The sequence below is a fragment of the Phacochoerus africanus genome, chromosome 2, assembly GCF_016906955.1.
Source record: "Phacochoerus africanus isolate WHEZ1 chromosome 2, ROS_Pafr_v1, whole genome shotgun sequence".
In the NCBI taxonomy this organism is placed as follows: Eukaryota; Metazoa; Chordata; class Mammalia; order Artiodactyla; family Suidae; genus Phacochoerus; species Phacochoerus africanus.
This window is the reverse complement of record NC_062545.1, coordinates 173,933,454-173,948,130: the sequence shown is the minus strand read 5'-3', so window position 1 is coordinate 173,948,130 and position 14,677 is coordinate 173,933,454.

Genomic DNA, 14,677 nt, shown 5'->3' with positions numbered 1-14,677 from the left:
AATCAACTTTAACATGAGATATAAATAATATTTTTGTGAGTTATATGTATTGAACTCTTTTTCCTTCATTACTACTGATGTCTTTAAAACTTAAATATAAGTTAATCTTAAAGTTAATTTCAATTAATTTGGAATCCTAGGACTAGTGAAATGCTAATATTTAAGAAAATTCTTAACACAATTTATACCCTATTCTCTAAGATTTAACATTTCAATATTATTTAAAACTCTCAGGGTCATTTCTGAAGAAATATAAAAACTGTGGATCCGTTTTGACAATGTAAAAATCTTACTGTACATTGTTAATTTGATTTCACCTAAGATCAGACAAAATTCAAAATTATAGAAATTATGCACAAAGAACATACTGTTTTTTTCATAAAATGGAAAAATAAATAAAAATCAGAATTTCATATGTCATAATTCCAAATAGATGCATCAAAACCACATATAATTTATAGATCTCTTTTGTCTATCTTTCTCCCCCCCTAACTGGAGAGGAATGAGAGGAACAAAATAAAGTGGAGAGTTTGGGAATGAGAATTCCTTCTATTAATGCATAGACTTAAGGAGTCAGTAAAGAGTGGAGAAAAAGTTATCAGCTTCGTTGTAATGGTCCTGCAGAAATTATGCACCAAACAACCCATAAATTCTACCACTATAGCAACAGGGGTGTTAGCTCCTTTTAATCATCTCTTGTTTGTTACACCATCAAGCCTGATGTAGCCTCAGGCACTTCTGTGACTTTTATGACTCTGGCCTTCAAGTTTTGTTTAAACTGATTTATTCTAAATAATGGTGTTTATGGAAAGGGATCAAAAAAATAGAGATTCTATTCACCTTAAAATTGGACCTGAGTATCCCCCAATGGGGATAATCCTTTAAGTTCATGAAATTTGAATAATCTAATAAAAATCATTTTTGTCGTTTTTTTCAAGTGAAATTTCTTCGTAGTTTCTAATAATTCTTTAAATGATATGTCACTAATGTCTTGCTGCATTTGTATCTCCTGATCACAGAATAACAGACAAGAGTATTGTATATTTATTTTAGTAAAAATAAAGTAGAATTACTTGAGCCTCTGAGAAGAACTTAGCTAATTTCCCTATGAATTTTCAGTCTGTAGCATTTACATTTAATATTAATGATAGTAAGCACTCTGAAATCATATATGTAAAATGAAATCATCACAGATTCAAGAACAGCAACCAGCTAGGTCTTCACTGTGGTCCGTTATTATTTATTTATTTATTTATTCATAATGATTTCTATTTTTTTCCATTATAGCTCATTTACAGTGCTCTGTCAATTTTATACTGTACAGCAAGGTAACCCAGTGACAGATACATGTATACATTCTTTGTTCTCACCTTAGGCCTCATCCTAATTGACTAGATATAGTTACTGGTGCTATCCAGCTGGAACTCATTGCTTACCCATTCCAAAGACAGTAGTTTTCATCGATTAACCCCAAATTCCAAATACATCCCACTCCCTCCTCCTCCCCCTTGGCAACCACAAGTCTGTTCTCCAAGTCCCTGATTTCTTTTCTGTGGAAAGGTTCATTTGTGCCTTACATTAGATTCCAGATATAAGTGCTATCATATGGTATTTGTCTTTCTCTTTCTGACTTACTTCACTCAGGATGAGAGTCTCTAGGTCCATACAGGTTGCTACAGATTGCATTATTTTGTTCTTTTTTATGGCTGAGTAATACTCCATTGTGTATATATACATGACTTCTTCTTAATCTAATCATCTGTTGGTGGACATTGAGGTTGTTTCCATGTCTTGGCAATTGTGAATAGTGCTGCAATGAACATGTGGGTGCATGTGTCTTTTCAAGGACAGTTTTGTTTGGATATATGCCCAAGAGTGGGATTGCTGGGTCATATGGTACTTTTATGTATAGTTTCTTAAGGTACATCCATACAGTTTTCCATAATGGCTGTACCAACTTACATTCCCACCAACAGTGCAGGGGGGTTCCCTTTTCTCCACACCCTCTCCAGCATTTGTTATTTGTGGACTTATTAATGATGGCCATTCTGACTGGTGTGAGGTGGTATCTCATGGTAGTTTTGATTTGCATTTCTCTAATCATCAGGGATGTTGAGCATTTTTCATACATTGTTGACCATCTGTATATCTTCTTTGGAGAAATATCTATTCAGGTCTTTTGCACATTTTTCCACTGGGTTGTTGGCTTTTTTGCTGTTGAGTTGTATAAGTTGCTTGTATATTCTAGAGATTAAGCCCTTGTACATTGCATCGTTTGAAACTATTTTCTCCCATTCTGAAAGTTGTCTTATTGTTTTTTTATGGTTTCCTTTGCCATGCAAAAGCTTGTCAGTTTGGTTAGGCTCATTGGTTTATTTTTGCTTTTATTTCTATTGCCTTGGGAGACTGACCTGAGAAAACATTTGTCAGGTTGATGTCAGAGAATGTTTTGCCTATGTTTTCTTCCAGGAGTTTGATGGTATCTTATATTTTTGAAACCAGTTTGAGTTTATTTTGGGGCATGGTATGTTCTAGTTTTATTGATTTACATGCAGCTATCAAGTTTTCCCAGCAAAACTTGCTGAAAATACTGTCTTTTTCCCATTTTATGTTCTAGCCTCCTTTGTCAAAGTTTAATTTACCGTAGGTGTCTGGGTTTATTTCTTTTATATATATATATATATATATATATATATATATATATATATATATTATTTATTTATTTTATTTTCCCACTGTACAGCAAGGGGGTCAGGTTATCCTTACATGTATACATTACAATTACATTTTTCCTCCACCCTTTCTTCTGTTGCAACATGAGTATCTAGACAAAGTTCTCAATGCTATTCAGCAGGATCTCCTTGTAAATCTATTCTAAGTTGTGTCTGATAAGCCCAAGCTCCTGATCCCTCCCACTCCCTCCCCCTCCCATCAGGCAGCCACAAGTCTCTTCTCCAAGTCCATGATTTTCTTTTCTGAGGAGATGTTCATTTGTGCTGGATATTAGATTCCAGTTATAAGTGATATCATATGGTATTTGTCTTTGTCTTTCTGGCTCATTTCACTCAGTATGAGATTCTCTAGCTCCATCCACGTTGCTGCAAATGACATTATGTCATTCTTTTTGATGGCTGAGTAGTATTCCTTTGTGTGTATAGACCACTTCTTCCAAATCCAATCATCTCTCAATGGACATTTGGGTTGTTTCCATGTCTTGGCTATTGAGAATAGTGCTGCAATGAACATGCGGGTGCACATGTCTCTCTTAAGTAGAGATTGTCCAGACAGATGCCCAAGAGTGCTCAGCAATGTTGAGCATTTTTTCATGTGTTTGTTGGCCATCTGTATATCTTCCTTGGAGGACAGTCTATTCAGGTCTTTTGCCCATTTTTCCGTTGATTGATTGGCTTTTTTGCTGCTGGGTTGTATAAATTGTTTATATATTCTAGAGATTAAGCCCTTGTCAGTTACATCATTTGAAACTATTTTCTCCCATTCTGGAAGTTGTCTTTTTGTTTTCTTTTGGGTTTCCTTTGCTGTGCAAAAGCTTTTCAGTTTGATGAGGTCCCATGGGTTTATTTTTGCTCTAATTTCTATTGCTTTGGGAGACTGACCTGAGAAAATATTCATGAGGTTGATGCCAGAGAGTGTTTTGCTTATGTTTTCTTCTAGGAGTTTGATGGTGTCCTGTCGTATATTTAAGTCTTTCAGCCATTTTGAGTTTATTTTTGTGCATGGTGTGAGGGTGTGTTCTAATTTCATTGCTTTGCATGCAGCTGTCCAGATTTCCCAGCAATGCTTGCTGAATAGACTTTCTTTTTCCCATTTTATGTTCTTGCCTCCCTTGTCAAAGATTAATTGACCATAGGTGTCAGGGTTTATTTCCAGATCCTCTATTCTGTTCCATTGGTCTGTCTGTCTGTTTTGATACCAGTACCACACTGTCTTGATGACTGTGGCTTTGTAGTATTTCTTGAAGTCTGGGAGAGTGATGCCTCCTGCTTGGTTTTTGTTTCTCAGGATTGCTTTGGCGATTCTGGGTCTTTTGTGGTTCCATATAAATGTTTGGATTATTTTGTTCTAGTTCTGTGAAAAATGTCACGGGTAATTTGATAGGGATTGCATTGAATCTGTAGATTGCTTTGGGTAGTATGGCCATTTTTACAATATTGATTTTTCCAATCCATGAACATGGAATATCTTTCCATTTCTTTACATCTTCTTTGATTTCTTTGATTAAAGTTTTATAGTTCTCAGCATGTAATTCCTTTATCTCCTTGGTCAGGTGTATTCCAAGGTACTTGATTTTGTGAGGTGCAATTTTAAAAGGTATAATATTGTTGTATTCCTTTTCTAATATTTCATTGCTGGTATACAGAAATGCAACTGACTTCTGAATGTTAATCTTATATCCTGCTACTTTGCTGAATTTATGAATCAGTTCAAGTAGTTCTGGGTTGAGTCCTTAGGGTTTTCTATGTATAGTATCATGTCATCTGCATACAGTGACAGTTTGATCTCTTCTCTTCCTATATGGATGCCTTTTATTTCTTTGGTTTGTCTGATTGCTGTGGCTAGGACTTCCAAAACTATGTTGAAGAGCAGTGGTGAGAGTGGGCATCCCTGTCTTGTTCCAGATTGGAGTGAGAAGGCTTTCAGTTTTTCCCCATTGAGTATTATATTTGCTGTGGGTTTATCATAAATGGCTTTAATTATGTTCAGGAATGTTCCCTCTATACCCACTTTGGTGAGGGTCTTGATCATGAATGGATGTTGGACTTTGTCAAATGCTTTTTCTGCGTCTATTGAGATGATCATATGATTTTTGACTTTTCTTTTGTTAATGTGGTGTATGATGCTGATTGATTTGCGTATGTTGAACCATCCTTGTGAACCTGGGATGAACTCAACCTGCTCATGGTGTATAATTTTTTTGATATGTTGTTGGATTCGGTTGGCTAAGATTTTGTTGAGATTTTGGCATCTATATTCATCAATGATATTGGGTGATAGTTTTCTTTTTTCATGGTATCTCTGTCTGGTTTTGGAATGAGGGTGATGGTGGCATCATAGAATGTCTTTGGGAGTATTCCTTCTTCTTCAACCTTTTGAAAGAGTTTAAGGAGGATGGGCACCAATTCCTCTATATATGTTTGATAGAATTCGCCTGTGATGCCATCTGGTCCTGGACTTTTATTTGTAGGGAGTGATTTTATGACCTCTTCTATTTCATTTCTAGTGATCGGTCTGTTCAGTTGGTCTGTTTCTACTTGATTCAGTTTTGGCAGGCTGTAAGATTCTAGAAAACTGTCCATTTCTTCCAGATTGTCCAACTTGTTGCCGTATAGTTGTCCATAGTATTCTCTTATGGTTTTTTGTATTTCTGCTGTATCCGTTGTGATTTCTCCTTTTTCATTTATAATTTTGGTTATTTGGGTTCTTTCTCTCCTCTTCTTAGTGAGTCTGGCCAGGGGTTTGTCAATTTTGTTCACCTTTTCAATGAACCAGCTCTTGGTTTTATTAATTTTCTCTATTGTTTTTTGAGTCTCTATTTGATTGATTTCGTCTTTGATCTTTATAATTTCCTTCCTTCTGCTGACTTTAGGACTTTTTTGTTCTTCTTTTTCTAATTCATTTAGGTGGAGGGTTAAGTTGTCAATTTGGGATCTTTCTTCTTTTTTGAGAAAGGCCTGTATTGCTATAAATTTCCCTCTGAGCACTGCTTTTGCAGCATCCCATAGATTTTGAGCGGTTGTGTCTTCATTATCATTTATTTCAAGGTAGTTTTTAATTTCCTTCTTGATTTCCTCATTGACCCATTTGTTTTTTAGTAGAATGCTGTTTAGTCTCCATGCAGTAGGTATTTTCTCTTTCCTTTTCCCATGGTTGGTTTCTAATTTCATGGCATTGTGGTCAGAGAAGATACTTGAGATAACTTCTATGCTCCTAAATTTATTGAGATTCGCTTTGTGTCCCAATATGGGGTCGATTCTTGAGAATGTTCCATGAGCATTTGAGAAGAATGTGTATTCTGCTTTTTTTGGATGTAGTGTCCTGAAGAGATCAATGAAGTCTAACTTTTCTATTGTTTCCTTTAGGATCTCTGTTGCTTTATTGGTTTTCTGTCTAGAGGATCTGTCCATTGATGTGAGGGGGGTATTAAGGTCTCCTACTATGATTGTATTCTCATCAGTATCTCCCTTTATGTCTGTTAATATTTGTTGTATGTATCTGGGTGCTCCTGTATTTGGGGCATATATGTTGACGATAGTAACATCCTCTCCTTGGATGGATCCCTTAATCATTAAGTAGTGTCCTTCTTTGTCTTTCTTTATGTCTTTTGTTTTAAAGTCTATTTTGTCTGCTATGAGTTTTGTGACTCCTGCTTTTCTGTCTTGTCTATTGGCATGAAATATTTTTCCCCACCCTTTCACTTTCAATCTATATGTATCTTTTGTCCTAAGGTGAGTTTCTTGTAGGCAGCATATTGAAGGTTTTTGCCTTTTTAGCCACTCAGCCACTCTGTGTCTTTTGATTGGGGCATTCAGTCCATTGACATTTAAGGTGATAATTGATAGATGATTATTTATTGCCATTTGAACCTCGTGTTCCAGTTGCTTCTATGGTTCTCCATTCTTCCTTTTTTTTTTTTTTTTTTGGTTGGATGGTCTCCTGTTATTATCTGCTTGAGTGTATTTTTTTTTCCATTTTTTGCAAATGCAATATTTGCTTTTGGCATTTGGTTGCCCTGTTTTTTAAGTATGCTAACCCCTTCCCATAATTTTGTGTTTTAGCCTGATGGTCCTGTAAGTTCAAACACTTCATTACTATATTAAAATTAAGAAGAGAAATATACAAACAAAGAAACAAAAAGCGTTATTTACTTTCTAACATCCCTTGCCCACATTTTATGGTTTTGATGACTCTTTTTTATTTTTTTCTTTTTAATTTTATTTTGTTTGCAACATGTTCATGATTAAATCTGTATGCTGGCTTATTTGAGTGACTGCTCTCTGATTGCGGTTTCCTCAGTCCTAGTTCTTCCTCTTCTTTTTTTTTTTCTTTTATTTTTTCTTCCCTTTCCTTCCTTTCTTTTTGGTTTAGAGAAGCCCTTTCAATATTTCCTTTAACCTGGGTTTTGTGTTGCTATATTCTTTAAGCTTTTGTTTGTTGGAAAAAATTTTTATTTCCCCTTCTATTTTAAATGATAGTCTTGCTGGATAGAGTATTCTAGGTTGCATGTTTTTTTCCTTTTAGCACTTTAAATATCTCTTGCCATTCCCTCCTGGCCTGTAGTGTTTCTGTAGAGAAATCGGCTGATATTCTTATGGGGGTTCCCATGTAGGTAACATTCTGCTTTTCTCTTGCTGCCTTTAGGATCCTCTCCTTATCACTAACTTTTGCCATTTTTATTATGATGTGTCTTGGTGTGGGTCTGTTTGGGTTCAACTTGTTTTGGGCCCTCTGTGCTTCTTGTATCTTGAACCCAGTATCCTTTAGATTTGGGAAGTTTCCAGCGATAATTTCTTCAAATATATTTCCCATCCCCTTATCTTTTTCTACTCCTTCTGGAATTCCTATCATGTGTAGATTGGCCCACTTTATATTATCCCATAGGTCTCTTATATTGCTTTCCAGTTTTTTGATTCAGTTTTCTGTCTGCTAACCGGATGGAGTGATTTCCATTATTCTAGCTTCCATATCACTGATTCGTTCTTCTGCATTATTCATTCTGGTTTTTACTGCCCTTACTTCAGTTTGTATCTCTGCAAATGAATGTTCTGGTTTTTCTTGGCTCCTCCTTATATTTTCTAGTTCCTTTCTGAGGGTATCTGCACTACTGTTCATATCTTCTCTTAATTCCTTCAGTGTTTTCACTATTTCTCTTTTGAACTCCAGGTCTGTCAGACTGCAGAGATCTGTTTCATTGCTGACTGTTTTAGGTGAGTTCTCCTGTTGGTTTGACTGGGGGTGGTTTCTCAGCTTCTTCATCTTGCTTGTTGTTTTCTTTCTCCTGAGGGATTTGTACTCTCCGTTGCCAGGCAGTGTTTGCCTTGTCACTGCCGTGGAATATTTCCTGAGGGCTGGCATTGTTGGTCAATCTTTTTCAGGCAGTGTGGCTTTTCTGGAGTGTTGATGGGGCTAACAGGGTCTCTTTGAAGCAAAGGAGGGCTTCCTGAGGGCAGACAGGACTGGGAGGTCCACACCCCAATAGTAGCAGATTTCACTTGGTCATGCAGAGCTTGCTCTGGTGTTTTTAGTCTGTGGGGTTGTTGCAGGGGGTTGGCGGTGTTGGGCAGCTGTTCCTCAGGAGTGCAGCACCCCCTGGGGGCTGGATCAGCTATCTGGGTCACTGAGAACCCAAGAGGCTCTTCCCTAGGGCAGCCCAACTCAGATGGACGGCCTGAGAATGTAGGCAGATCTTTTCACAGTCTGGCCAGGCTTGTTGCAGCTTTTCTGGGCTGCAGGGGGTCCTACCTGGAGCTGGCAGTCCTATGCAGATGATCCACTAGGGCACCCCCTGGGGGCTTGGGTGGGTAGCAGGGCCGTTGGAAACCCAAGAGTCTCCTCCCCATGGCAGCCTGACTCAGAAAAACCATCTGAGATCTTTTCCCGACTTGGCCAGGCTTGTTGCAGATTTTCTGGGCTGTAGGTGTTCCTGCCTGGAGCTGGCAGTCCTATGCAGCTGATGCTTTAGAGCTTGGCACCCCCTGGGGGCTTGGGCGGGTGGCAAGCCCTTTGGAAATCCAAGAGGCTCCTCCCCGGGGCAGCCCAACTCAGAAAAACCATCGGAGAATTAGGCAGTTCTATTCACGGCCTGGCTAGGCTTGTTCTAGCTTTTCTGGGCTGCAGGCCTTTTCTCGGGGGCTGGTGGTGTTTGGTGCTGCTCTGCGGAAGTGTAGCCCCTCCAAAGGGCAAGCAGGCCTGTGCAGGGACAGCCCCTGCGGTGGTAGGCTTCAGGCAGTTGTTGAGGCCAGCCCTCCTGGATGGCAGGCAGCCCCAGGTTCGGGAGAGCATAGGGGGTGGCGGGGGTGGGGGGAGGGGATGCACCGGGAAGCACAGCTTTCAGCTAGCTAGCGGGCCTGTAAGCTTGCTGTGGCTGGGGTGTATTCTATGGGGACCCACCCCTTCTTCTCTCCCCTCCCCAGCACAGGTGCAGACCAGGCTCTTTTCCCAGGTTCCCTCTGATGCGGCTTTCCACTTCCCTGCCCCTAGAGTATTGCTCCCTTCCTCTGCGACAGCTTTGTTTTCTAGTCTCCCAGGCAGTCTCTGCCCCATCAAATGGTTTCTAGACCTCCCAAGCAGTTTCCGCTCCGCCCCGCCCCCCCAGCCCGGGGACTAACCTCTGGAGCCGAGGTCTCGGTGCCCAGCCCCCACCCAGGCATCCCCCAGCCCTTTCTTGGGGACTAAACTCTGGAGCTGAGGTCTTGGTGCCCAGCCCCCTCCCAGGCGTCTCAATTTTTGGTGACTGTGCCCGTAGTTCAGATGGTCCGTTCGGTTCTTGATCGGCTTTTCCGTACTCCAACTTACTGCTACACTCTTCTCTGCATCTGGAGATTCCTCCAGTTCGTTTGATCTTTCCCCCGGTAGGTGACTTTCCAGGGTGCGGGATCCCTTTCACCTCTGCAGTTCCCTTTCGGGAGCGCCCGTCCCGCTGGGATTCACCTTCTCTCACTCTTCTCTTTTCTCCCGTTCTGCCCAGTAATGTCATGAACTTCTTGCCGTTATTGGAGTTTAGGTTCCTCTGCCAGCGATTGGTTGCTGTTCTGTGCGAGTCGTTTATTCTGTAGATGTGCTTTTTTTGTTGTGTTTGTGGGAGAGGGCGAGCTTGTCCCCCTACTCCTCTGCCATCTTGTCCTCTGGGTTTATTTCTGGGTTCTCTATTCTGTTCCATTGCTCTGTCTGTTTTGGTACCAGTGCCACACCGTCTTGATTACTTTGGCTTTGTAGTATAGCCTGAAGTCTGGGAGAGAGATGCCTCCTGCTTGGTTTTTGTTCTTCAGGATTTCTTTGGCAATTCTGGTCTTTTGTGGTTCCATATAAATTTTTGGATTGTTTGTTCTAGTTCTCTGAAAAATGTCATGGATAATTTGATAGGAATTGCGTGGAATCTATAGATTGCTTTGGGTGGTATGGCCATTTTCACAATATTAATTCTTTTGTCTGGAGCACTTCCAGGAACATGGAATATCTTTCCATTTCTTTGAATCCTCTTTAATTTCCTTGATTAATGTTTTATAGTTCTCAGCACACAAGACTTTCACCTCCTTGGTCAGCTTTATTGCCAGGTATTTGATTTTTTTTGTGGGGTGCAATATTAAAATATATTGTATTTTTGTATTCCTTTTCTAATATTTCATTGTTAGTATACAGAAATGTGACTGATTTCTGAATGTTAATCTTATATACCCTGCTACTTTGCTGAATTTATTGATCAGTTCAAGTAGTTTCTGGGTTGGGTCTTTAGGGTTTTCTAAATATAGTAGCAGGTCATCTGCATACAGTGGCAATTTTATCTCTTATCTTCCAAATTGGATACCTTTTATTTCTTTTGTTTGTCTGATTGCTGTGGCTAGGACTTCCAATACTATGTCGAATAACAGTCATGAGAGTGGGCATCCTTGTCTTGTTGCATATTTTAGTGGGAAGGCTTTCAGCTTTTCTCCATTGAGTATTATATTTGCTGTGGGTTTGTTATAAGTGGTTTTTATTATGTTTTGGTATGCTCCCTGTGTACTCACTTTGGTAAGGGTTTTTAATCATGAATGGATGTTGGACTTTGTCAAATGCTTTTTCTGCATCTGTTGAGATTATCATGTGGTTTTTGACTTTTCTTTTGTTAATGTGTATGATGTTGATTGATTTGTGTATGTTGAACCACCTTGTGAACCTGGGATGAATCCAGCTTGGTCGTGGTGTATGATCTTTTTTTATGTTGTTGGATTTGGTTGGCTAAAATTTTGTTGAGAATTTTTGCATCTATATTCATCAAAGGTATTGGCCTATGGTTTTGTTTTTTTGGTGGTATCTTTATTTGATTTTTGTATTAGGATGATGATGGGAGTGGTCCTTCTTCTTCAACCTTTTGGAAAGTTTAAGAAGGATGGGTATAATTTCCTCTTGGTATGTTTTGTAGAATTTATCTGTGAAGCCATCTGGTCCTGGACTTTTATTTGTAGGGAGTGTTTTTATGACATGTTCAATTTCATTTCTACTGATCAGTGTATTCAGTTGATCTATTTCTTCTTGATTCAGTTTTGGCAGGTTGTTAAGTCTCTAGTAAGTTTTCCATTTCTTCTAGGTTGTCAAATTTGTTGGCATACAACTATTTATAGTATTCTCTTTTTTTTTTATTTCTGCAATATCCATTGTGATTACTCCCTTTTCATTTCTTATTTTGTTTGTTTTTTTTCTCTTCTCTTCTTGCTGTGTCTGGCCAGAGGTTTGTCAATTTTGTTGACCTTTTCAAAGAACCAGCTCTTGGTTTTATTGAGTTTTTCTATTGTTTTTTGAATCTCTATTTTCTTGATTTCCTCTTTGATCTTTATGATTTCCTTCCTTCTGCTGACTTTAGGTTTTGTTTGTTCTTCTTTTTCTAATTCATTTAGGTGGAGGGTTAAGTTGTCAATTTGGGATCTTTCTTCTTTTTTGAGAAAGGCCTGTACTGCTATAAATTTCCCTCTGAGCACTGCTTTCACAGCATCCCATAGGTTTTGAGTGGTTGTGTCTTCATTATCATTTGTTTCAAGGTATTTTTTAATTTCCTTCTTGATTTCCTCATTGACCCATTGGTTTTTTAGTAGCATGTTGTTTAGTCTCCATGTAGTTAGTTTTTTCTTATTTCTTTTCCTATGGTTTTGTCTGTTAATATTTATGTTTATTAATTTTACTAAGAAATGTCTCTAGTGACCAAAAACATGCCATTAAAGGCCCTGGTGAGAAACATAATTTAATTGCATTGATTCAAATTTAAAAACTTTAGGTCATTGCCATCTTTGCTCAGTGGAAATGAGTCTGACTAGCATCCATGAGGATGCACGTTCTACCCCTGACCTCACTTAATGGGTTAAGGATATAGCATTGCCATGAGCTATGGTGTAGGCTGCAGATGCAGCTAGCATCTAGCATTGCTGTGGGTGTGGCTTAGGCCAGTGGCTTCATTTCCAATTAGACACCTAGCCTGGGAACCTCCATATTTCATGGGTGCAGCCCTAAAAAGACAAAAAATAATTCCCTCCACAAACCCTTGCAATACAAGATGTACCTAGAAGCCAGGATTAAAGAACAAATAAGGGGTGATAATGTTCCCAGTGATGACAAAGAGTAGGAAGGTCTCATCCCCAGAGCTGTGGGACTAGAGAAGTAAGTGTCCCTGTGCCAAGGTAGAGCTGCAGCTTGTTGAAGGGTGAGGAGGTCAGCCTGGAGCTGTGGTATTTAGGAATGAAACTAAGATGCAGAGAAGAGGCACTGAAGCAGGGAATGAGAAAGAAAACTTAAGATTAGCCTCTCCCATATTCTCATCTCTGCTAGTTCTTCCTACTTGCTTAATTCAACCAAAGCAACAAGGAATAGAGTGGGAGATCAGCAGGAGGCTCAGCCTCCAGGGACACAGGAGAGGAGAGGAATACAGAGATAGGGAGGCAAACAAAATGAAACAAAACCAACCAACCAAATAAATAAAACCTATATATAAACATTCATTGATGAGTTTAAGGGAAAAAACATGAAACTCCCACAGACTGCTGTGCAGTTTAATGGGATTTTTGTTTCTTTGTCCTATTTCCTTCAGATCCTATCATTATGTTTTTAGGTTCTGAGTCAGCCTTGCTCCTCTAGGGGCTTTCCTTTCACCACTTCCCTCAAGTGACAAATTTTAGAAGCCTACCCTGAATCACTCTTAGAAACACAATTAGCAATTTGTGGAGAAAAGGAGAAAATGGGGGAGCAGGAGGTAAATGGGGTGGAAGAGGAGGAAGAGAAGGAAGAAGCAGCTCAGAGGAAGAAGGAGAGGGAGAAAAGGGGGAAGGAGAGGAAAAGAGAAGACCCAAAGGTGGAAAAGAGAAGACCCAAAGGTGGAAAGAAAGGAAGGATTTCTTGATATTGCTCATGTTCGCACATTTCTCCTTTTTAATATATCATTGCTTCTCTTTGCTTCAGAGAAATTACATGTCAAAGCATATTTTCAGAAAGATTTCAGATATTTCTTCTTTTTCTCATTTTTGGAACTCTCTTTTTTACTTTTTTGACTGAACACCACCTTGACTGTGTAAACATTAAAAATTTCATAAGCTTTCTTGTAACATTTCTTGTATCTTGTTCTAATATCCACTGGCATCTGATCTTGTGGAGAAGTCTGAAGTGAGCTTCATTTCTCCGGAAAATGATCTACTGTTATTTCTGGGTAAATTTTAAGATTCTTTCTTTCCTTGAATTAAGTAATTTCATCAAGATTAAATTTAATCTTTTTAACTATTTCTATTCTTTACCTTTTTTTTCCACAATGTCTTCTCAATTGTAGGCTGTTTATGTTTATATGTAGGAATTTTTTCCTAGCAGATTGTAAATACATTTTGTCCCTATTTTCTTCCTTCAAAAATAATCTTTGAGTTCCCTTCATGGCTCAGTGGAAATGAAACTAACTAGCATCTGTGAAGATACAGGTTTAATCCCTGGCCTTGCTCAGTGGGTTAGGGATCTGGCATTGATGTGAGCTGTGGTGTAGGTCACAGACGTGGTTCGGATCTGGCATTGCTGTGGCTGTGGCATAGGCTGGCGTCTATAGCTCTGATTTGACTCCTAGCCTGGGAACTTCCATATGCTGAGTGTAGAGCCCTAAAAAAAAAATCATCATCATCATCATCATGCACATTTGATTTTTGTTGATTTTTTCTGTGTGTGCTTTCTTCTCTAAATCATGCATATGTTTCAACTTTTTCTGCATTCGGTAGTTTATTCCAGATACTTCACTGATGCTCATGATAGGGAGAGCCTACCTGTGAGCTAGCGCAACAGAGTAGAAGGCTTGAGTTTGTGAAAAACTACATGGAGGAGTCTGTCAGGACAAAGGATATATGGAAATATCAACAATAACAAAAAAAAACAGACAAACAAATGAACACAAAAGAAGAACCCATTAAAATACCCAGGAGAGAAGGATCAGTCTTTAACATTTGCTAAAGTCAAGAAAGAGCAAAGCCAAACTTGTTAATCAAAAAATTTGGGATCTTTCTGACATCCCTGCTCTGGCCTGTATATTCTTTGTTCAAAACCTGGAAGCAAAAATTTTATTTAAATGACACATTTTGATAATTTGACAAGCATTTATACTATCTGAAGTTTAGGTCATAGTAAATTTTCTAGGCAGTAATTAAATGTCCTTTCTCTGAAATCTTCAAAACTCCAATTCAAAATGTAAATCCTTTCCTTTTTTTTATGTCTTTCTCTCTTTTTTAGGGCTGCAGTGGGTATGGACACACCTATACAGAGTAAGATACAGTATCATTCATTTGTCTCACTGCCCAGTACATTTTGAACATCTTTCTGTAGTTTGGGAAATTTTCTACCTTATCTCCCCAAAGTAGAACTAGAACATATGCTTCTCCAGGTTTCTTTGTAGCTTGGGCAATAGCAGGTGATGCCCTTGAGCAATGTGAAGAAAAATGAACAGTGTAGAAGG